At 39.4% G+C, this 25,978-nt stretch overlaps 1 protein-coding gene across 18 annotated transcripts in view; it reads right to left on the reverse strand.

The window, feature by feature from the left end:
• MTERF1 (mitochondrial transcription termination factor 1) overlaps positions 1-25,978 on the reverse strand; it is a 571,641-nt gene that overhangs the window by 109,048 nt on the left and 436,615 nt on the right. For all 18 annotated transcript variants that reach the window (XR_008617408.1, XR_003679875.2, XR_003679882.2 and 15 more), the window contains one exon: positions 25,119-25,367. The gene's annotated coding sequence lies outside the window, so the exon portion shown is untranslated. The remainder of the gene's footprint in view (positions 1-25,118; positions 25,368-25,978) is intronic.

Below are 25,978 nucleotides of genomic sequence, written 5' to 3' on the forward strand. Positions count from 1 at the left end.
GCCTCTAGGACTCATTCCAGTTGAGTTCAAGATGGAAAGGATACTTCATAAGAAATTTATTTCTGCAAGTTTTCCAATCAATAATCTGTAAAGTTTAAAAAATCATTTTTCCTATGTAAGTAATGCATATTCATTATATATAAATTAGAAAATATAGATGAGCAAAAAGAAGAAAACCTAAAATTACCTTCTTCCCAGAAATAACTGTGTCAATAATTTGATACAGATTCCAGCTTTTGTCTTATGTATATACAAAGTTGTCTTAAGTAAGTGGTAGGCAGTCATTATACTCAGAACCAGCTACATAATTTTGGGGGCCCAGTGTAAAATTAAAATGTGGGACCCCCTGGTTCAAATATTAAGAACTTCAAGATGTTGACAGAAGAGGATTAAATCAATTATGGGTCCCTTCTAAGTGTTGGGCCTTGTGCAACTGTACAGGTTGCACGCCCATGAAATCAGCTCTGCTTATCCCTTAATCTCAAGCATAAGCAACTTACTGGCTGCAGGACTTTCTCCTCCTTTCCCTTCTCCTAGCTTCCAGGGCAGCTCTGGGGTTGCCAGAGTGTTTGCAACTACGGATGTGGTTAAAGCCAATCCAAGGGACCCTCCTCGGGTTTCATCCTCAGCAACACGTAAAAACGAGTAGTTTGTTTTATGATATTTTCCATTGTCTCTGTTCAGTACATGCCGCCCTCCCTTCAGCCTCATTTCCAAGGGAGCCCGGCCCTCCTACAACCCCCTGAGGGTTCAGGTCCCCAAAGCCAGCTGGCCCAACAGACAGGGCATTCATCCATGGAGGATTTTGGCCCTTGAAACTTAATGGTATTGGCCCTGCTCGTTTCAGGCTTGTCTGGGACCTATGACCTTTTGGAATAGGAATGCTTATCATATGCCTGTCTCATTATTGTATTGTGGAAGCAGATAACTTGCTTTCTAGGTTTCACAGGTCCACAGATGGAGAGAAATTTTGCTTGAGTATGGACCATGCCCAGAGTCTCACCCTACCTGATTAGGAGATGAGATTTGGAATTTTTGGAGTCAAATTATATTTAGATGAGATTTTGGACTTAGAGTTGATGCTGGAATAGGTTGAGACTTTTAAGGATTTTGGACTTAGAGTTGATGCTGGAATAGGTTGAGACTTTTAAGGATTTTGGACTTAGAGTTGATGCTGGAATAGGTTGAGACTTTTAAGGATTTTGGACTTAGAGTTGATGCTGGAATAGGTTGAGACTTTTAAGGATTTTGGACTTAGAGTTGATGCTGGAATAGGTTGAGACTTTTAAGGATGTGGGAGGAGGTGAATGCATTTTTTTTAACATCTTTATAGGAGTATAATTGCTTTACAATGTTGTGTTAATTTCTACTGTATAACAAAGTGAATCAGCTATATGCATACGTGTATCCCCATATCCCCTCCCTCTTGCATCTCTCTCCCACCCTCCCTATCCCAGCCTCTAGGTGGTCACATAGCACCGAGCTGATCTCCTGGTGCAATGCAGCTGCATTTTACATTTGGTAGTATATATATGTCAATGTTATTCTCTCACTTCATCCCAGCTTCCCCCTCCCCGTGTCCTCAAGTCCACTCTCTATGTCTGTGTCTTTATTCCTGCCCTACCCCTAAGTTCACAGGCCATTTTTTTTTTTTAGATTCCATATATATGTGTTAGCATACAGTATTTGTTTTTCCCTTTCTGACTTACTTCACTCTGTATGACAGACTCTAGATCCATCCACCTCACTACAAATAACTCAATTTCATTCCTTTTTAGGCTGAGTAATATTCCATTGTATATATGTGCCACATCTTCTTTATCCATTCATCTGTCGATGGACATGTAGGTTGTTTCCGTGTCCTGGCTATTGTAAATAGTGCCGCAATGAACAGTTTGGTACATGACTCTTTTTGAATTATGGTTTTCTCAGGGTATATGCCCAGTAGTGGGATTGCTGGGTCATATGGTTGTTCTATTTTTAGTTTTTTATGGAATCTCCATACTGTTCTCCATACTGGTTGTATCAATTTACATGAGGTGAATGCATTTTGCCCATGGAACAGATGTGAGTTTTGGAGAGACCAGAGGATATACTGTACTGAGCTGAATTGTGTATCCCCAAAAGATACACTCAAGTCTTAACTCTTGGTACCTTTGAATGTGACCATATTTGGAAATAGGGTCATTGCAGATGTAATCAAGTTAAGATGAGGTCATACTGGCTTAGGGTGGACCCTAATCCAATGACTGGTATCCTTACAACAAGAGGGAGATTTGGACATAGAGACACATGGGAAGAAGTCCATGGGATGATGGAGGCAGATATTGGAGTGATGCAGCTATGAGCCAAGGAACACCAAGATTGCTGGCATCCTCAGGAAGCTAGAAGAGAGGTATGGAACAATTCTCCCTTAGATCTTTCAGAAGGAACCAACCCTTGCCAACACTTTGATTCCAGAATCCTAGCCTTTAGAACAGTGAGAAAATAAATAGAGAAGATTTTAAGCAGATAGAGACATAGTCCCACTTATGATCATTTGAAAAATGAAAAAGGGATTTTAGGGGAGCAAGAGTGTTGCTAGGGAGACAAGTCATTCCCCTGTGACTTCCTTACTGCTCCACGAAAGGAGGAGCTAGTGGCTTAGACAAGGGTGGTAGTGACGGAAATGGTGACAAGTGGTTGGACTCAAATATATTTTGAAGATAAAGCTGATAGGACTTGCTGGTAGATTGAAGTAGGGAGTGAAGGAAAAGAGAGGGATCAAGAATGGCTCCAAGATTTCATATGGAGCCCTGGGTAGATGTTGGTTATTATTTGCTGAGTAGAGAGACTCAGAGCAGAGCAGGTTGGGAATGCCCAGAAGTTCCTGAGACTGAGCTACTCGTCAAAGTTCCCATGGAAATGTCACATGGTAGCGTCCTTTCCTCAGCTAGTCCAGGGGGCAGCCAAGTGTCCAAAACTCTCACCAGCCTCCCAATGGGAGTCACCATGCGAAAAACTGCCTGAAGACAAACACTGTTGAGAGACAGGGAACAATCTGATGACATTCCTTGAACTCCTAGACTCCATGCCTAAAGTCCATCCACCTCTTTAAGTTTCCATTACATCTAGTCAACAACTTCTCCCTTTTTTATTGCTTAAAAATGTTTTTAATTTGGGCTTCTGTTATTTCCCCCCAAAAGAGGCCTTAGTACAATAAGAAATATAAGTCAGCAAACAGTATAATAGAACTGATGACATAGAAAAGTACTCCATACACTGATAAAGTTTCTTAAAACAAAGCTTATAATTTATTTCCACCTGTTTTCAAGGGCAGGGTGGGGGTAAAATTTGAGGTCATATAGGACTTCCTAAGCAAAATCTTTTTAAAACTCAGTTATTTCCTTCTTTAAAAAATGAGCCCCGGGCTTCCCTGGTGGCGCAGTGGTTGAGGGTCTGCCTGCCGATGCAGGGAACACGGGTTCGTGCCCCGGTCCGGGAGGATCCCACATGCCGCGGAGCGGCTGGGCCTGTGAGCCATGGCCGCTGAGCCTGCGCGTCCGAAGCCTGCGCTCCGCAACGGGAGAGGCCACAACAGTGAGAGGCCCGCGTACCGCAAAAAAAAAAAAAAAAAAAAGCCCCAAGCAAGCTGTTTTTCTGCTCTGCCTTGTCACCCAGACTCTCTCCGGGTGACACGGCCTCGCTCCCGCGGTCCCAGGGAAGCAGTGTTCCCTGGGCAGCTGCCTCTCTTTAAAGCTGACTTTCTCATCAGTTGCAGACCACTGAGGCTTCAGAGTTAGGGTTCATCTGCCAACAGCTGGCTGGCGCTTCACACCGCAGGTCCTGCAAGCTGTGTCCTTGAGGCTTACAGCATTTCTCTGCACAGGAAGAGCGGGTGGCACTTGTTTCTGAGGCGCCGCTGGAGAGGAAGAGCGGGGCCAGGTTGGGAGTATTGTTAGCTTTGCCTTATTAATAAAATAGGGTTAATGATTTATTCATAGCTAGGACAATGCAGCTCTGCTCTGGAGGACAGCACAGAACTGTTGCATTACAGAGGGACAGCTGCTGGGGAAGAGGGGCAAGCCTTTGAGAACTGGTCTCGGGCTGTTTCTATGAGGCAGAGAGCAGGTTTATCTGACCAAGTCAGGGCTTGGAGGCAATTATTTGCATACTGCGACTGCTGCAGAATAAATGCTGGCGATAGATGTCCCTGGAAAGATGCCCCCTTACTTTTCCACTTCTCTTCTAATGAGTGTTTGGTCACCTTCTGGCTTTATCCTCTCCTCCTCGGTACCTGGAAGATGCCTGAGTTTGTAATTCAACATGTATTATCTGGAGAATATCAGTATAATACACATCTGAACGTGATCTCCATCAAAGGGAGCTCATCCCAGAGAAGCAGAAGAGAGAAACGATATTTGGGCTTTTCTGGTGCTAGCCTAAGCATACACTATTTTTAAAGATTAAATCCTTTAAAATCACATCTCTTCTTTCCCAGATAGACTGCATGTTTTTATAAAATGTTTTTATAAATAATTAGAAAAGAGTTTTAATATACTGCAGAATCCTGATAAATAACTGGGAGATATAATTTTTTTAATGCCAATTACTGTCATTTGTTAAGGACAGGGTAGATTTCTGTTCAACTATTTGTTGGATGATCAGTTGGTCGGTGTGGTTCAGAGGGCAAGGTGAGGCAGGATTTGACAGTCTCCAGAAAAACAAAAGCAAGAGCACTCACTTCCCATCAAACCAAATCAGCCTTGGCTGGAACGGACAAAAATCAGATTTATTTACTGTTTTTGCTCTATTGCCCCCCTATCTGAGCCTCCATGGCCTCCCCTGAGACTTCAGGAGATTTAGATCAAATGTCAGAAAGGAGAGCTGGATTTTTTTCCCCTTTGGTGCCTGACTAGAGGGGAGAATTCAAGGCCATAGAAGGTATTGAAGATATCTCATTGTTGGTGTATATGCTTCCACACAGCAAGCCTTCCTGAGGGACTGCCCACCCCTCTGCTCAGCTTCCTCCAGAAGAGATCAAAGGTTTCAAAACATTTCCACCTTTACTAATTTTTAATGCCTCTACCAGACTGAGACTTGCCCACTGGAAAAAAAAAATCCATGCTCGTTGAAACAGCCAAAAATAAAAGTGATCCTCTAACAGCAGCACATTTAACTTCCTCCATGCCTACCAGCAGGAGCCAAGGCAGATAGCTTTTGCCAGTATATTAAGCCTTAAAAATGTCTTTGGGAAATGATCACACTGGAAATCAGAATATGTTTAAATATAATTCATGAAATTCAGAGTCTCCTTACAGAAGAATCAAAGTGGCTATCACCCAGATCCTTCCCTGTAACTTCTCTGGATCGTGGTTCCACCCAGCCCATTCCTTTCCTCTGCTCCTTTGCCCAGTTTCCCCCCAAAAGCCACCCACGAGGGTCCATGCGGGAGCCAGGAATGCAACCCCAGGATTTGGTTTCCCAGGCCATCAGAAGATAACACTGCCTATCAGCCAAAATATAAAGCTTCCTGACTGCAGTTGCAGAGATTACAGCTAATTATACACTTCATGCTTCCTGCAAAAGATATATATTTTAAGCTGCTGGGCTGACTTTCTCCCTTGGCTGTATTTAAAGGTTAGTTTCTGGCCTGCTTCCTGGTTTAATGGAATAGTTTAAATATTACAAATCATTACTTGATTCTAATAAATTATGTCTCCCCTGGCACCTCACAAAATCCTTATCATGCCAGAGGAAATACTTGGAAGGAACAGGTCAGTCTCCATGATAATAAACAGAATAGCAAACCACAGGGTTGTAGATTTGAGGATCCCCGGCTTCTTGGTGGTTGAAAGCATTTGGCCCTTGGCCTCACACTCACCCCAGCACCTGAGGTCTGTGGCTAAAGCAGCAAGAACTCCACTCCCCCACCTCACAGGATTGTTCACTCGGCCTAATTGTCAGCTCCTGCTAAGAACATGTAACATCTCATTTTCTCAGAGATTGTGGAAATGTTGAGCTTTGCTTGTGTCCAAGTTGAGTAGTTAAGTGTCTGGAGTTTCCTTCCTTGATAGGCAAATGCTGTGGATGGTCTGAACCTTCCTCTGTAGGATGTTGTGGGATAAATGAATTCCAGTTTCCAGTTTGAAGCAAAGACCTGGACTCAAACACTCTCTGTGTGTAATTGTGTGTGGGCAGAGGGTCTCATTCAACTTGGTGTATTTACAATATATTGCCAATCTTATTAAATAAAAGAAAGTAACCAAAACACACACATATGCAACAACAAAAGTGATATTCAAGGCATGCAAGAAAAGGGCACATGAAAAGCCCTTCTCGCCTCCCAGGAGCTAGAGGGAAGGGTTTCAAATCTCTTGATTCCAGCAAACCAAAGAGAAGCAAGATAAGACTGTTGAGAGGTCAGCCTTGACAGCTAAGTGCTGAATTTCCATGTCTCTAGCTGTTTGACTAAGACATCTATGTGGAAAGTGAAAAACCCAACCACTTTTACAGATGATTTGTTTGTGTGGTACCAAATGTCCTGATTTCCCCTTTAGCGACTAGAAGATTTGAAAACAAAGTAACCACTGAAGTATCAACCGTGGATCAGATCTCTCATTACATGGAATTTTCTTGCAGAATATTGAACTCTAAATAATGGGACTTTTGCAATAGTTGATAACCCATAATTATTTTTACAAAGGCTAAGCCTTGTGAATGTATGGGTTTAAGCTGCTGAGTTGATATGACTCAAAGGTCTACCTTATTGCATGACCTATTAAAAAAATCTCTTACACTGCCCTGTGCAGGTATTTCCACCTTAGAAAGTAATTTGTTTTTTTTCTCAGGAGGTTCCCCCTTTAAAATCCAAAATCCTTGGTTCACCTTGGGAGGGGAAATTTATTGATTGTTTTCTAAGATGATGGGTAAGGCAAGGGTCTTAGTGAAATGGACTCAGTATCTATGCCTTGTAGAGAGGAGATGGTAAAGGCAGAAATGTCCAACAGGGGCTGAAAGAGCTCCAAAGCAAGACTGGCCATCTTTGTGGCATGCAGTGTCAGGATCAGTTCTCTTATAGGCCATTGGCAAAAAAGGAGACATGACCTCCCACTGGACAGATATTGGTCACTCCCAAATAAAAAGGTGAATACCCAAATGGAAAATGAAAGTTCTTTTGTATGTGTGTACACACTAGCATATATACTACGCTAGTAAAATTAGTATTTGGAGGCTTTTATTGTTAAGGTTGTCATTTCTGAGATTGAAAGAGAGAGAGCGAGCCAAAATGGAAAAAACGGAGACCTTGGAGTCACTTTCTCTGAGGCAAGTTAAGTGAAACCAAAACTCTACTAGGGATAGATTTGCTGGTAAATACAATAAAAGCAAAATCTAATTTTCAAGGGAGATCACATCTGAAAAAGATGAATGTCATGAAACTTGTTGTTGTCGCTGTTGTTTTCACTGGGGAAAAACAAAATGACTCACAAATTCCAGTTTGCTTTGAAAGGAGACATATTTGAGGGGTGCTTCAGCAACTTCACAATGCAGAAGGAAGGTTTTAACATAGTATCTCCTTCAGCAAGCTAGTTTATCATACTCAACAGAAATGACAGCAGAAGGAAAAAAAGGATGGGAAACCATTCTGGGGTGAGCAAAGGGTGACAACAGGATGGGAAAATCCAGCTTCACCAAATATTTATTCATGCTTATATAAACCTCAGTTAGCTATCTTCAAATGCTAAGTCTCTGCTGAAGAAAAGAAGCATTTGGAAATGCAACTTGGAAGTTGGTTGATGTCAATTATTTTGCTGCATTGTTGATTAAGTAATTGAAGTATATATTATAGAAACAGAAAAGGAAATGTGACTTCTTCAGGGACCCATTAATTTCTTAAGGACAAAGTGTTTGAAGGTTCAAAGGCTTTGTTGAAGCTTATTTTAAATTTAAAATTTCCATTGCCAAGGGATTGATTACCATTCTTATATTAGCTTTGTCAAACACCAAGTTGATCTTAGTTCTTTCAAAGTTTTGTGGCACGTAACTGTTTTCAGAGCATTTTTTTAAAGAGAAGCCTATCTTACAAGTTCTCCCAAGGACAGACTTGTTTTCCCTTTACAAGAACAGCAAGATGAAAATTTCTAACATCTTAAAAAGAGCAATTCCCACCCTCCCCATCTTTAGGATCTTGAAAGTCATTTCTGCAAGTCAGGTACAGCACCTCCTCATTCAAACACTTTCCCATATTAATTTCTGTTTGGCTTTAAAACATCAATTTATTTAAGTGGCTTTAAAACATCAATTTATTTAAGTGGCTTTGTGCATCTGAAGCTTAGTTATGTTGTTTAGGGACCCCTCAGTCAGATTCATTAAGCTTTTCCCATCTCTCCACCCCAGTGACTACACATAGTTCCTTTTATAACTCTCTGATCTCATCCTCTGATCACTGTTTAAGGCACTCGCATAAACATGGCCCTTCGAAAGTAAGCCAAGATGTCCCAAGCACCCGTCTGTACTTGTACTGTCCCAACAGTGAACTTGTTAGTTCAAGAAGTCAGACAGCAGCATTTCTGGATCCTTGGAAACCCAGCCAAAAAGAAAACCGTCATTTCATATAAGAGCAAGAACAGGAAATATGCCATTAGGAAATCAAGGTTAAGATGGCACTGCCGTCCACCCAGATGAAGGTGGTCTGAGAGGACTGTGAAGCCACATTAGAAACGAAAGCATTATGACCCAGGGCTTTGCTGACATCCTAAGAGCACTTCAACAGAAAGTCTTTTTTTCTTACAACGAGAAACGTATTTTTCTCCTCATCAATTTTGCTTTTCCCTACCCTTCCAGTCCTGATGCTACTTCATGGTATTGGGAGTGTGATGTCCAGCCAGCAGAAGGCGCCCTGTTGGGATTCTCCTCCTTCCGGGTTGTCTCCAGGTCATACATGGAGTTGCAGATGCACTGGTGGGCTCAGACCTTAAGAACTGTCCCTCCACAGCAGCACCCAAGCCTCGAGTCCATGCAGCTCTGAGAACTGTTAGGCCTTGGCTAACGAGGACACATATCCTCTCATCTGGTGTGGGAGATTTTGCCTCAAGAAATGCTGTCACTCACACTGACTTTATTTTCAGTGACTTTTCTATTTGAGCCCAATTTGGGGGATGACTGTCTGGATCCTATTGCAAATATCTGGAGGGCAGCTGCGGGCCGGGTCTGGGTGGAAGAAATATGACTTTGAAGATGCTCCCCTTCCCCCGATCCTCCCACAGTAGTGTATTCTAGGCCTGCTCCTTGTTCCAGATCTTTGTCTCAGCCTTCTCCCTGCCAAACCATGCTGCCCCCGACCCAGGCATAAACATACTCCAACTATACCTGCTTCTGAATCCCCTAGTCCCAGAGAATTGGTAGGAGAATCTGGCCTGAGATGGCTTTAATGTGCTCCCAATCTCTAGTAACATTTGCTTATTAACTAGCTCTCTACCCCTTGGCTGAAAATAGTGAGGGGTGTGTGTGTGTGTGTGTGTGTGTGTGTGTGTAAAAGGTAAAAATGAGTGGTGAAGACATTTGGGGACTGGGATGCATGGGGAGCAGTTTCCCATCATGTTAAAGTGGGAGTGGCGCTGACCCACTGATGTACGCAGACAGCCAAACGCCCACAGGTGGGCCCTTAATAAAGGCAATGGATGATGGTGATGATGATATGAACTGGGGAGGAAGAGAAAATATGATATGGAAACACAAAACAGAGGCTACCGCTGCACTGATGCTAAAAAAATATCCTCAGTGGGTGGCTGGTGGGCAGCATGGAGAAACACTTAAGGGGGCTGGACTTTACCTACACAGTCCAGCTAAACACCCCCTCCTGGGTATCACATTCCAGTCTGGTGAGCACTGGAGGGGGGCTAAACTGGCCCTCTCATGGGCAATTCAGAGGTGCTGGGTTTTTACATCATTTTTAAACTTTGCAGGTCAGTTTCCTCTATACCTAAGAACCTGGGGACACCCTCGGCATTCTCCACTCTCAAAGAGCTTTCCTCTGCGAGGAGCTGCAAGAATAGAGCTGGTGAGTGGCCTCTGCTCATTGTTTTTGATAAATGGTAAGAGGGTAAATGCATTGGCAGGGACTTCCCCCTCCCCATTTCTTCAGCACTCAACAAACACAGACCAACATCCTCATCCTAGGGTCAGGCACTGTCCTATGCATTCAGGATATAGAGGAGTAAGTGGTCCCTGCCAGGAGTTGAGGATGTAGGTTGTATTATCACCATTTGGCAGATGACAAAACAGAGTAGGAGAGGTTAAGTGGCTCAGAACCAGGGCTTTCTAAAATCAGAACCTAGTTTCCTAATAACTTCACTAGTTACTCAATTTGAGAATTTGAAGGCTACAAGAGACTTTTATGCTTTTCACGGTCATTTCTCCTTCAGGGGAGGAGACACAGAAACCAACCTAGGATACAACTCTCCCTCATCATTATCTCCATTAAATGGATGGAGAATCTGAGCTGGAGTGGTTGTGACCTGGCCAGTCATACTCTGCTACCAGGGCCATGCTACTGCTATGTCTCTACCAGTTTGTTCAAACCCAGTCACCTTTACAGACAGGCCTAGCTCCACCTTTCAATACCATCCTAGACCACTGAATGCTGCTGATGGTGAATAAGAGCATGGCTACAGTGCTATATGAATATCAACCCTGCAGATGTGGTTTTCACCACTGCAGTGTAGTAGCTGAGAGCATAAACTTGTGAGTCAAACAGACCTGGATTTGAATCACTATTACCATATTTTAAATTTGAGGAAATGGAAGCATATAGAGTTTGTTACTTGCCCAAGATCACATAGCTTGTAAGTACAAAAACCATGCCAGGGTGTGAACTGTTCCTGTCTTACTCCAGAACCTACTCTTATTTCACTCTGGGATGCTATCTACCCACATTAATCCCAGCATTCATTGATAATTGGAACTATTCATTAGGCATTTCCTGTGTGTCAGAAACTATACAAAGCCCTGTACATACACTGTCTCCTTGAATTATCTTCCATTTTTCTTTATAATTACCTCCATTTTATGGAAGAGGGAAGGAGGCCTAGAGAGATTCAATAATGTGCCACAGCTAGAAAGTAGTAGAACTCAAACTGGATCCCAGGATTGGGATTGTCTGACTCTGAAACTCATTTTCTTAAGCACTATGTATGTTGTTTAGACAAGAGATCTGGAAAGGACTGATGGATTAGTGTCATATTTAAAATTTCCTTTCATCACTGGGTACAAGTTTCCATCACTGCCTTCTTGGATACAGAAGAACTGAGTGTTCAGTTTAGAAATGCAGGTTAGTGATTAGTAGCACAGGAGAAACAAATCTACAGAAACACAGGCCCTCAAATCTTTGATTTAAGAGGAACCTTTCAGATCATGTAGTCCAACTTCTCTTTTAGTTCAGAAAGTGGATGTTTTCATATCCCTGCCAGATGGAGGAGATCCTATACCTAAAAAGGAGAGTTCCAGCCTGGATTATCTAAAATGTATTTTTTCTGAAATTTGATTTACTTAAAAGAGCCAAGATACTGAATATCAGATTGGGTTTGTTAATACTGATAAATGTGGTGCTATTTTTAATTAGCCTTGACTTCCAAATGGATTTCATACTGTGCTTTTCTGTGTTTTCTATGCTTTTAAAATATATATATATATATATATATATATATATAATCACTCCCACAATTCAAAGAACTGTTATTTTTAAAGAGAAATGAACAAATCAGATTTCATTAGTATTAAATGGTGAGTTGGAAACATCATAGGCCTCAGGGTTAAACAAACCTGGCTGTTGAATCCCTGCTCTGTTCCTTATAATTTGTGTGGCTTTAGCCTCTTTTTCACCTCTCTGAGCCTTGGTCTCCATCTGTCAATGGTGTTTCTACCTACCTTCCAAGACTGTGTGAAAATTAAATGAGATATTGGTGTAAATCACTTGTTAGATCTCTTCCCTCCTTTTCCCTTTTATTCTTTTCACCAGTTAAAAGTACAGCTTTCAGGGGGCGAGGGCAGCTCAGGGTGGGGCTGGGGAAGGGGGAATGTTATACTGAAGTTCCTAAAAGTGTTTGGCAAATGATGCATCACAAAGTCCTAAGGTTCTTCCCACAGTGTCTTGGAATGACAGCTAATGAACTCAGAAACATAAAACAGATAAAAAGGAAGTTGGACAAGAAGGAGGAGGAGGTAGCTGAGATACAGTAAGAAAACATTTCAAGATTCTATAGCATTATAATTTAAGTTCTCATCTGCATCTCATTATCTTAATAATCCAAAACAACAGCCCTTCAATGTCTCCCACAGAAGGAGGATGGGAAATGATGTTTCTGGACAGGGTCCCCAGCCTCTCCATCACGTTAGATATTATTTCCAAATGTTGAGTGTCAAGGGAGTGTTTCACATTCTCCTAATCATTAAATAGTTTGGCTCTCTTTGGGGATGGGATGAGTTTAGCAACCCACAGAGCAGCCTCCTAGAATAGACTTCTCTGGAATTCCAAAACTCCAACAGGAATACAGCGTGGTATGTGGATCCTCTGTAAGAAGTACAAGAGGGAAGAGATATGGGAACATATGTATATGTATAACTGATTCACTTTGTTATAAAGCAGAAACTAACACACCATTGTAAAGCAATTATACTCCAATAAAGATGTTAAAAAAAAAAAAAAAGAAGTCCTTTATCCAAATCTGCATCCTCCTTTTGGGGTCTACAGACAAAACTCAGTTCAATCGGCCATGTAGGATTTATTTCATTTTTTTTCTCCTGGAAAATATAATGATATTTGAGAAGTATTTATTTTGAAATATTTCAAACTTACAAAGGAGCTGCAATAATAGTGCAAGGGATCTTATATGCCCTTCACACAAATTCCTCAAATGTTAACGTTTATAGCACAGTTGTTTTAATTATTATCTCTCTAATTATATATAATTATTATCATTACTGTTTTCTAAAACCACTTGAGAACAAGTTACAGATATGAAGCCTCTTTACCCCTAAATATTCAGTGTATTTCCTAAAAATAAGGGCACTTTCCCACATAAACATGGTACAATTATTATAATCAAGAAATTAGCAGTGCTACAACACTGTTATCTAATCCTTGGACCTTATTCAAATTTCACTGTTGTCACAACAATAGACTCTATGACAAAAGGATGCAATCCATAATCAGACATTGCCTTTCATCTCTTTAGTCTCCTTTAATCTTGAACTCTTCCTCTGTCTTTGTCTTTTAGGACCTCGATAATTTTGAAGACTATAGGCCATTTATTTTGTGGAATGCCCCTGAATTTGGATTTGTCTGATGCTTCCTCATAACTATTTTCAGGTTATGTATATTTGGCACGAATATCCTCGGAGATATGATGGCTGTTTCTCAATGGGTTATACCAGGAAGCACCTGATGTCAATTTGTCCTATTTTACCGTCCTAATTTGAGATTGTTGTTCTCTTTGTAATTAATAAAAATCTTGTAAGAAAATACTTGGAGACTATTTAAACATTGTCTTTCTCCTCAAACTTTAACTCATTAGTTTTATCCTTTAAACTAATTTAGAACTTTCCCCTTTTTGTAACTTTTGGCTCAAAAAATAACAAAGTTGTACTATTAATTAAAGTTCATGTCCCCAGAAAGGCATATATAAGAAGGGTGCACTTTGAGATACACCATGCTGTCCCATGACAGAGCCCAGATGCCCAGAGACCAGGCTTGCATTCTCTGTTGTCTCTAAGGTCCCTGTGTCTTTTAACAATTCCTTCCACTCCCCCTGGGAGAGAACTCTTTCAAACAGTCGTCCAAGCTGGGGCTGGGACAAACTGGCCCCCTGCCAGCCTCCAGAGAATCTCCCATGCCTGTCTTACTCCCATCCCTGAGACTGCAGGCTGGTGGCTTGTTTTGGGGGCTTTTTGCAGAGCTTTTGTCTTTTCGAGTCTGTGGATCTCTTTATGATGGCTTCTTATTGTTTACACTGGAAATTGTTAGCTTTTGCCTCTGGCAGGGCCCTAACCTCCGAGCCCCGTGTCTGAACTGATAGACTAGAGTGGTGACATGAGTTGGGGGACCATCAGAAGGGCAAGGAGAAGGCCCCACCACCATGTGAGAGCTCAGGCTCTTTATTCTTCAAAAGACCCTATGCAAATGCAAACAGCTTGAGAGAAGCTGTACCTTAAGCACAGCAAACAGGTCTCCTCAGGAGCCCTTGTCCCGTTTGAGGATCTTCCCACTGCAGTCCCAGGTGTGCTCTCCCTGTCCTTTCCCCTCTACTCCCACACAGGACACAAACTTGGGGTTGGCCTTTTCCTTTCAGGTCCTGCTTTCTTATTTTGAAACAAATGGAGAAAAAATTAAAAAGAAACAAAATGGCATTCTTTTCTGTCTACCTAGGGTCCAGTGAAGATTTTAAGTGCCACAGTCTGCAGCACCTGCCATGGTCACTTGGACGGCCAGTGCTGGAACTTCTGAGCCCAGCCTCGGTAGCCGCAGCCACAGCCCACTCCAGAAGAAGCCAGATGCTTCCTTCCTTCCTTCCTTCCTTCCTTCCTTCCTTCCTTCCTTCCTTCCTTCCTTCCTTCCTTCCTTCCTTCCTCCCTCCCTCCCTTCCTTCCTTCCTTCCTTCCTTCCTTCCTTCCTTCCTTCCTTCCTTCCTTCCTTCCTTCCTTCCCTCCCTCCCTCCCTCCCTTCCTTCCTTCTTTCCTTTCCCTTTCTTGCTCCCCTCCCCCTATCTTTCTTTCTTTTTTAAGAAATCCATGATATGAATTGAAGTACAATAGGTAGTTTTTAAAATTGAGATATAGTTCACGTACCATACCATTTGCCCATTTAAAGTGTACAATTTGATGGTATTAGTATATTCGCAGAGTTGCGCAAGTATAACCACAATCAAATTTAGAACATTTACATAGCCCCAAAAAGAAACCCGATACCCAATAGCACTGACTCCCAAGGGGTAGTTTTAAAAATGACAGACGCTGTTTCTTGAGCAATATTTGCCCATCTTTCGTTCTTTTCCTGGACTTAACTATTCAGTCACTATCTTTCAGAAGAGCTGTGCCAGCAGTGGGCTCTCTGAGAAGACTTAATTGATGGCTGCTATGCAGTTGGGTTTCCTTCCCTAGGGAGCACTAACGTGAACTTTGCTTAGTAAATTTTGATTTAGAATTTCTTCTGACTTGTTCCCTGGAGAATCATGAATGGGTTATTCTTAGGAAGTGACAGGATTATGGGAATCATCTTTTCTAGGATTTACAGTTTTAGTAGCACTTTCATATACACAATGTTATTTTATTCTCCCAAACAACAGTCAGAAGTAAAAGTAACAATAGAATTCACTTATTAAGAGCTTATTCTGTGCTTGGCAACTCTAAGTAGTTCCCATACATGCATTAACTCATCTGATCCTCAAGCACCAGATGAGACAGGGCTCCGGTAAAATTAGCCAGAAATGCAGAGAGGTTAAATGATGATAAGCCCAGGATCATAGAGCTGGTAAGGGCAGAGTTGAGATGTGTGCATATGCAGTTTGATTCCAATCTGAACTCTAAATACCACTCTTAATTGCCTCTAGTGTTCCCATTTTGGAAGCAAGGACTGAGGCTTTGAGAGGTTATATGTTATAAGAAGAACTAGTTAGGACCTGAATACAAGTATTTGGACCCCAAGCTTAATGCTATAATGAGGTAACATGCCTCCTCCATCAATGACTTAATTCAGCATCTTGCCAGGTACACAGAATCAAGTCCTTTAGCTAAGCCAAACAAACAAACAAAAAGAAAGAGAAAATATTTCTTGTTGAAGCTTCATCTCTTAAACTGCAGTGTCGTTATTGTGACATTATAAGATTGGCTATACTTTTGGTGGGCCAGAAGCATTTTTCAAACCTATCTCCAAGGTCAGTTTTTCCTTCCTATTTGTGCCTCCTTTTGCAACCTCTCTTGATTTCTCTTTCTCTGTGTTTCCTATTCACAAACAGGGAATGAGCCACATGGATTTAATAACCAGGGCATTGATTCATGTAGACTTTCATCTAATCAGAAAGAACAGTGGCAGGTCCAAGAACTTATTTGGTTGTATATCTTTTTAAAAGAGTTGACACACATGTCCTTTACAGTAGAGAGAAAATAATAAAATTTAAAAAGCAAAAGCCAGCTCAGACCTGCCAGCTGCAATGATCAGTTACACAGAAGAGATCCATGGAATTCTGAAGCCATTTGGGTTTTGTTATGTTTGCTGAAACAGCACCAACTGTGATCTCTACTGCTTTAAACGGTTTAATGACTTTTGGATAAGCCTTCAGAGTTAAATGGTTAAGTCACCAAATGCTCCAAAAAATAATTATGTAAACAATTTTCTGGCTAATTATCTAACATGAACAGAAGCACACAGCTGCTAAGATATGTAATTGCTGTTTCATCAGGGCTGGCTATTGTATATACATGGTTCCTTTCCTGATCTCAGTGTGGTTTGGTGGGAGGCCACTAACATAATATCTCATGAAATGAGCAAGTTAAAAGTCCCAGCTCTGGTCCAGCTAGTCACTCACTTTGATTCTTTTTCTAAGGGAATGGATTAAATCAAATCCATCCATAGTGGACAAGCACATAACTAGTATGTACATTTGTGTGGTATATCTAAGTCTTGGGCATGTATATTTAAATGTCCAATGTGGATAAATATAAATATTTTAACTTACTGGATATAAAAGGTACATATAGAAAACTTGCACATATCATAATTGTCCAGTTTACAAATGAGCACTCTCATGTAACCAGCCCCCAAAGCAAGAAATGGAACTTCACCAGGACCACAGAAGCCTCCTTTGTCCTTCCAATTTCTACTCCCTCCAAGGGTGGGTACTATCCTCACTTCTATCAACAGAGATTAGTTGTACCTGTTTTGCACTAAATTTAAATGAAACCATACAACGTATATCCTCACTTCTATCAACAGGGATTAATTGTACCTGTTTTGCACTAAATTTAAATGAAACCATACAACGTATACCCTTTTGTGCCTAGCTGCTTTCATATAATACCATGTTTGTAAAATGTATCTATACCGTTGCAGTTTGTTCAATTCTCATTGCTGTATAGTATCTCATTGAGTGAACACTACAATTTATCGTTCTACTGTTAATAGGTCTTTGGATAGTTTCTGGTTTGGGGATATTATGAATAAAGCTGCTATAAATATTGAGTACATCACTTGGTAAACATATCCATGCACCTGGGTCTATACCTAGGAGCAGAATTGCTGGGCTGTGTGGTGTATCTTCAGCTTTAGTAGATGCTGCCAAACAGTTTCCCCAAACAGTTGTGCCAGTTTTCACCCCCACCAGCACTAGAGGGAAGTTGGGATGAATGTTGTAAAGAATTCTAACTGATGCTTGCTAAATTTTAAAGGATGTTGTGGAGTGAGGAAGAAGAGTGAATGGTAGGTCTAATGGAAAGTGTTCCAGAAATATGGCCTTGTGAGGAAAGGATAAGGTTGGAGAAAGAAGCCTGGTGGAGGAAGCAGTCACGTTCAAGGTCATTTGGTAGATAGGAGAAGACTCCATGGACGTTTATCATCCACTCTGTCATCTTCTGTAGTATGTGACATGGTCCTAGTGAATCACCCCAGGCCTTTCTTCCTTTTCTCTTTAGTCCACGTGGCGTGTGCTCAAGGGCCGCTCAGCTCTGAAGGCCACTCTGGAGACTTGGGGATGCCCTCCCTCTCACCTGGCTGCCCACGCTGTGGTATATGAATACTGAACAGAGACATCTCGCCCTTCTGATGCTAGGGGAATGAAGGATGAGAAGTGAGGAGCAGACAAAGAGAAATCAGAGAGAACAGAATGAAAATCTGAGTCGAGTCCAGTTATCTGGTTGTGTAACTTTAAGCAAATCACTCAAATCCTCTCATGGCTTTGTTTTCCTCAGCTACAAAAAATTGAAGGCAACAATTCTTAACTCACTAGGTTTATTTGATGATCAAATGAATTAAAAAAGAATATATACGGAAATGTTTTCAAAACTTTAAAAAGCAAACATTTGCTGTCTCTTCTACAGGGTATTATTATTAATATTCAAATCATCACTTTAAATAGAAATGTATCTCCAAGAAGTGATATCGGTTCCATTTTGCTATTCAAATTTGCTATTCAAATTTATTGCATTAACAGAATAAGAAATAATCCTTCTCAGTAATGTTAACAGGAGTTACAAACAAAAATGTCTGAAATAGTGGCATTTACCCAGGATTACCCAGAATTCATTGGGTTCAGTCATCCAGACCTCCATCCAGACTTGCACCCATTAATTAATTATTTTAACAAACATGTTTATTGAGTATGTACCCTTTTGTTTTAGGATGATTCTAGGCAGAGATTCACAACAGGATTCAAAGATGGACTTCAAGGGGACCCTGAACATTCTGATTTTACATGGAGAGGAATGTGGGGGGTGACTTCTGTCATCAGATTCTCACAGAACTCTGAAAAACCCACCCTCTCCAAAAATAAGGTTAAGAAGCACCGTTTCAGGGATTTGTAGGATAAAGGAATATGAACTCTATATAAAATAATATGTGATTATTTATATAAGAACTTCAAAATTAAGTTGACAATAGACTCCCCATTAGCAATAATAGATGCCACAGAATAACAGAATAATATCTTTAAAATGCTGAGGAAAAATAAATATTAACTTAGAATAATATATCAAGCTTGATTATTATTCAAGTGTGGGGTGAAATAAAGAAAGGCACTTTGAGAAAAAAACAAAGATTGAGAGAGTTTACCAACTTTAGACCCTTGTCAAAATAACTATCAATTGGGCTTCCCTGGTGGCGCAGTGGTTGAGAGTCCACCTGCCAATGCAGGGGACACGGGTTCGTGCCCCAGTCCGGGAACATCCCACATGCCGCGGAGCGGCTAGGCCTGTGAGCCATGGCCGCTGAGCCTGCGCATCTGGAGCCTGTGCTCCGCAACGGGAGAGGCCACAACAGTGAGAGGCCAGCGTACCGCAAAAAAAAAAAAATAATAATAATAATAACTATCAATAAATATTATCCAAGAAACAGGGACTTTAAGTGCAGAGTAAAAATGTAAGAGGGAATCATGAGCAAAAAAATATTGTGAACATGGTTGTAAATTTAAAGAAGCATTGTCTTAAAAAATGAATGAGGGCGTTGTTTAAACAACAAGAAACTAAAATGCTAGATGACAATAATATGGACCAAGGGAGTGGGAGAGGCTGAAATTATAAACTCCAAGTTCATTGTATTATTCAGGAGGAAGATAGAGATAGGCTTAATTTAGACTTTACGCAAGTATGCCTTTTAAAATTTAAGAGTAATGCTCAAAGAATAAGGGAAAATGTGTAATTTCAAAACAAGAACATGTAAAAGAAATGATTAAAGAATTCTAGAGTGATCTAATAAGAAACAGGAAGAAAAAATATATATACATATGCTAAGAAAAAAAAACATAGTAGAAAACGTCTAGATGTATTAGTAATCTCAGGAAATGTAGACAGTTTAAACTGGTTTGTTCAAAAGTAGAGATCAGATCATTTTTAAGAAACACAATCCATTATGTGCTGTTTACAAGAGTTGTACCTAAAACATAATGATGCTTAAAGATTGAAAGGGATGAGAAAAGATAAAACAGGTAAAGAATAATATTGCTGGAGAAGCAATATTAAGGCAAAAAGAGCATAATTTGGAATAAAGTCATGATATAATCATTGAAGAGCAGTTCACAGGGAAGCAATAGTAATGCTGAATCTGTATGTTCTGAGCAAAACAGGGTCCTGGCTTATAAAATAAATTTGACAAATCTCTCTTAATGGGAAATAATTTTTGCATGCCTCTTTCATAAACTGATCATAAGCAGTAAAAATTGATAAAGATATAAACATTTTGAACAACACAAGTAACTGGCCAGCCTTAAAGGAGACCTGTATAGAAGAAGCCTGTATTCCTCACATAGAGAATTCACATTGTTTTCAAGTACACAGTGAAAATACTGACCACAAAAGAAGTCCTAAGAAATACCAAAGTATCGAGAACACTGACCACATTATCCTTCTATAATGCAATTATATCAGACATCAACAACAAACGCCCCCCCCAAATACCCCATATATTTGGAAATGAAAATCATCTTATAAATATTCATGAATCAGAGAAGAAATAATAATGGAACTTATGAGATATTTAGAACTGAATGACCACAAATCACTACCTAGAAAAACTTGTGGGATGCCAGCATAACCTTAAATTTACATTTATTAAAACAATGTTGAAACTGCAATGATAAAGCTAGGCAACGCTATTGTGGAAGAGAAGATCGGGGAAGTTTTCAAAGGAGGAATGTCCGATCTGAGAATTTAAAGATAGGGAAGAAGAAGAGGTGGAGGAGGAACCTGGAGGAGAATATTCTTGGAAAAAAAGAAAAATCAGTGGTAAATTATAAATAAGGAGGAGCTATTGTGCCTAAAGATAGTTACATTGGGTTTGTCGGAGGCTTGTTTTAGACATACCCTCTGAGTTTTGTTACACAAAAAAAATCCTTTAAAGTTAAAAGAGAAAATTCTTAAAGTAATAAACCTGTAATTGGATTGGCCATTTATAGCACAAAATAATTGGTTTGAAAGTTATAAGGAGTTTGGAGCAGTTTCATACACCATTAGGTGGTAATCCCTGAACCAGCAGTAGGGAATGGTCCCTAGAAAAAGACACTGTGAAGGAATTAGGATAATTGACATCAAAACTACATACTGGGGCTTCAATTCCTGCAATGGAAGAATAGCTTTTTATTGGATTAATGCTTCTGCAGATACTAGACAAAATATAAAAAAGAGCTGTTGGAAGGCACTGAACAGTGACCAGAAGTAGGCAGAAACAGGGAAGCATTTGGCCCATGAAAGAAGGGAGTTTGTCCTCTGAGGAGATTCCCAGGCTGCACGCTACACAGGGTGCTAGAGCTTAAGCAAAAAAACCCACTGTCTTTTTTGCCTGAAGGGTCAGAGGAAAGAGTGTGGGATAAATAGAATGGCTGGAAATGGAGGGTGTGGATCCCAGAAAGGAGGAAGCCATGGTAAAGGAGGGGACTAGACTCTGCATATAAACTCCTTTCAAAACCATAATTGACTTCTGAGCAGTACAGGCACAAGTGGGATTCCAAATATCCCCAAAGGAGAAAATGACATCTAGGCAGCTGAGAGAGCTGAGAAAAGATTGCTGCTGCTGGAACCGCAGGGGAAACTGCAGTTTGAGTCTTGACAAGTTAGAAGAGCTTGGTAAACTCTTTGGACTTGCCATCGAAACACCAGAGAGACCTTAAGAGTAAAGACCATATAACAGAATTAATGGGTTTACTCTAAAACTAAGGAAAAATGAAAATAGATCCAGTAGAGCATAAAACCAAGCCTACAAAAGTTTATGGTGATCTGTTAATAATTTGACTCCTGGCTGGAACAAAATTTGACACTCTTCAGGATAAGATTACAGGATACGAAGTCTCTCCAATGTATCGTTGTGACACACAGCCAAGAGAAAAATCAATCAGTAAAAACAGACTGATAAGTGTCCCAGATATTGGAATTATGGGATGGGAATTTCAGGAGAGAATTAAAGACTGAAAAGGAACCAGATGGAAATCCTAAAACTGAAAAATACATTATCTGACATTTTAAAAAATCTTAAATGAAAATTAACAGCTTATAGAGAAAAAAAAATTTTTAAATCATGAAACTTAAAGGCAGACCAATAGAAATTATCCAAACTGAAATGCAGAGAGCAAAAATTGGGAAGAGAATGAACATGTGTGTCAGTATCAGGTGACCTCATACAGGTGTAAATTGAGTTCCAGAAGGAGAAGAGAGAAATAATAGAGAAAGAAAAAATACTTCAAGAAATAATGGTTCAATATTCTTTTAATGGTTCAATATTTTTAGGGTTGATTAAAAAATAAATTTAGCATCCCATGGATCAAAGATGTTGCATGAATCCCAGTGGATAAATATTAAGAACCCCAGCACAATAAACACTAAGATAACCACATCTTGGAACATCAAAGACAAACTGCTGAAAACCAGAATAAAGAAAAAAACCTTAGCACAATCAGGGAAAAAGACAAATTAAATATAGGGGACAATGATTACAATAACTGCTGACTTCAGAAGCAGTGAAAGCCAGAAGATGATGGAAGGACATCTTTTAAAACTCATCATCTAGAATTTTATATCTAGGGAAATATCTTTAAAAATTAAAGTGAAATAAAGACATGTTTAAGCAGATAAAAGCAGAGAACATTCTCACCTGCAGAACTGACTACAAAAAAGTGCTAAAGATTCTAAATGTCTAAATTTAAAAAAAATTTAATCTAAAATGCTAAAAATTATTCAAAGGGGAAATGATATGTTGGAAATTCAGATCTATAAGAAGAAAGTATGAGTAATAGTAATGGTAAATATGTGGGTAATTATAAAATACTACTTTCCCTTCTAAAAAAAAAATCTCTATAAGTCAGCTGATAAACAATTTATCGTGGAGTGTTATAACAGATGTAGCAGTAAAATAGTTGATAACAATAGTACAGAAAAGGGCCAGGGTATAAAAGGAATTGTACTGTTGCAAGTAGTACAATATTAATTCAACATAGACTGTGCTAGGTTAAGGATGTATATTGTAATTCCCAAGAAAAGATATAAAGTATAGGAAAAAAAGCCAACAGAGGAGAATATTGAATAAAATACTAAAAATTCATTGATTATCACAAAAAATAACACAGGAAAAAGGAAACAAAGAACAGAAGAGACAAAAATAAATAGAAAGATAATAGACTTAAACCCAATTATATCAATAATTAGATGAAATGTGAATGGATTAAACACTCCAATTAAAAGGCAGAGATTATCAGACTGGGAAGAACAACAACAAATAAGACCCAACTATATCCTGTTTATAGGGGAGGTACTTTAAATATAAAGACACAAGTTGAAAGTTAAAGGATGAAAAAAAATAGACCATGTGCAGAATATGTGTAAGCCATATTAATATCAAAGTTGACTTCAAGACAGAATATTACCAGAGATAAAAATATTTTATCATAGTGACAAAATGAACCAATTCATCCAGAGTTGCCATAATGGTAAATGTGTATACATCTACTAATTAAACTGCATATAAAATTCAGTTGAGTGGCAAAGTTGTCCCCCATTTTTTGTGGGAGACCGCCTATCCTTTTTGTGGCTGTTGCATACCCAGGAATGATGAGAGTAGAGATGGTTTAAATAATGATTACAGGGAGTGTAATTGTATGTGTAATGTAGCTAAAAGGTATGCTTCTTCCTGCCATGAAACTATATTTGGATTTCAGGTGGCAATTGTTTGTTTCTTTTTTAACTTGAAAATTTAAAATGTTACCCTTTTTATGGATATAACCCCAAGTTCATGAACTATATTTGGTGATTTCCTTTGCACACTTCTCTAAGCAGGAGTTGTTACTTTGAAAATAAGCTGGGTCAACAGCCCAAGGTAGTCTATGTCATGGCCATAATGTCTCTTGTGGTGAGGCCATTCCTTTGTTGTTTCTTTCTGAGTGTTGGGCTACAGTTGGTCCCACAGATTGCTGAAATCCTGGCATTAGAGACAGCAATCAGTATGCAGTCTTTTTGCTTTACCATAATAATCACATGCATGACAACACATTGAGTCATCCCACTATTCAACATTTCCCAAAGTTTCGTTTGCCATGAAGTTGTTTGGGACTCAGAAATAATTGCAAATTATAGGAAGACTATCATACTGACCCAACAAAACGAACAAAAGGAGACCTTCAGGAAAGGAAAGAGAGAATCAGAGATTCATTAAATTCAGAAGGATCCCTGTCAGTCATCTCGAAGAGCATTTTATAAATTTAATGAACATAAAAATCATCTGCGGATGTTGTTAAAGTGCAGATTCCCAGATCCCATCCCCAGAAACTCAAATTTATGATCTGGGATGGGACCCAAGAATCTAAATTTTTAACAACTTCTCTGTGCAAGTAGACCTCAGATTACACTTTGAGAAACACTGATCTAGTTTCAACAGATCAGACATGACAAGTAGTTTCCAGCATCTGCTTGAAACTCCAGCCATGGTGAGCTCACCAACCCACAAAGCAGCCCCATTTCATTTCAGCAAGTTCTCCCTTGTTCTGAGCCCAAGTCTACCTCTGCCTCCTTTATCTTCAGGCTCTTCCCTCTGAAGCTACACAGAATAAGTCATATATTTCTCCTTTTATGATGACCATTTATATTTTAAATATAGTTATTGGGTCTCCTTAATACTACTAGTTACTTCAATAGTTTCTAAAATGGTATTATATCTAGACATATCACCCATCTTTATGATTGTAGTGTGTGACTTAAAATGCAGTATCAGACCTGGTAAACATATTTCAATTTATCCTCACAACTGTAAAGCTCAGTGAAGGTCATTACTTACCCTGGTTTGCCTTCATGGGTGTTTGTTTGTGTGCTTGTTTTTAAGAATTATACTACTATACAGGTAGTATAATTTATCCAACTTTGTCCTTTTAAAACAATGTTTTGGCTATTCTAGGCCCTTTGCATTTCCATATAAATTCATAATCAGCTTATCAAGTTGTCCAAAAGAACTTGTTGGAATTTGTTTGGATTCCACTGAACCTATACATTGATTTAAGTAAAACTGACATTTTAACAATTTTGATGCCTATGTTTCATGAACACAATATATCTCTCCATTTATTTAGGTCTTCTTGAATTTCCTTCTGCTATGTTTTATATTTTTGAAGTGGATCCCTAAGTATTTCACATTTTGATGTTATTTTAAATGTTAAAATTAAATTTCCACTTGCTAATTAAATTTCCAGGTTGCTAATATATTGACCTACAATTAACTTTTATATATGTGTAATATATATATTGTAAATGTAATGTACATGTGAATTGTAAATGTGCTAAACTCACTTGCTGTAGTTTTTTGGTAGATTCCATAGGATTTTCTATTTAGATTATAATGTCATCTGTGAATAATATATACAGTTTCACTTCTTCTTTTACAACCTGGGTGCCTTTAATTTTTTTCTTACCTTATTTAACTGATAGGAACTTCTGATACAATGATGAATAGAAGCAGGGAGTGTGGACATTCATGCTCTTTTTCTGATCTTAGATGGTAGGGTAAACATCCAGACTTTCACCAGTAGGTATGATGTTAGTCGTAGGTTTTTTTGTAGATGCAGTATATAAGGTTGAGGAAACTCCCATCTAATCCTACTTGCTGAGATTTGTGTGTTTTTGTTTCAAATCGAATGGAGCAGGAATCAGCATTCTTTTTTCTATAAACAGACAAACAATAAATACTTTAGGCTATCGAGGACATATATTGTCTCTGTCACACATTCTTTGATTTTTTTGTACAACTCTTTAAAAATATAAAAAACATTCTTAGCTTGTGGGCCATGGACTGTAGTTTGCTGATCCCTGATCTAGCAGTTTGTTATGCCTACAATTCTCACAACTCACACTAGGGGGCAGTAGTATCAAATTGCCAAGCCTCCACATCCCCAGTTTTGGGGTACCAGAGAAATGGAATGAATTGACAGCTTAATTTTAGTCTTTAAATGTACTACTTTTCAATAAAGTATTCCCAGGAAGAGATAGTAATCTCTATTTGCCTATATCAACAATAGTATTAAGAGAGAAGACTAATGAGAAAGGATATAAATATTATAATAAGTAATTGAAAATCAAAATGCCTTCACATTTTGCTCATCTACAACATTTCCAGTTATCAAAATACATTCTGGTCTCTGTTGGTCCAGATGGGCCAGCCACTAATTGATTCAATTCTTTCAGCCCCTTTATATTTGCAAATCTGAGTTACACTACTCATCTGTACTCACTAACCAACTAAGGAAAGTTAAGGGTCTTCTGAGATCTCTTGGAC

Source organism: Physeter macrocephalus, chromosome 5, assembly GCF_002837175.3.
Source record: "Physeter macrocephalus isolate SW-GA chromosome 5, ASM283717v5, whole genome shotgun sequence".
In the NCBI taxonomy this organism is placed as follows: Eukaryota; Metazoa; Chordata; class Mammalia; order Artiodactyla; family Physeteridae; genus Physeter; species Physeter macrocephalus.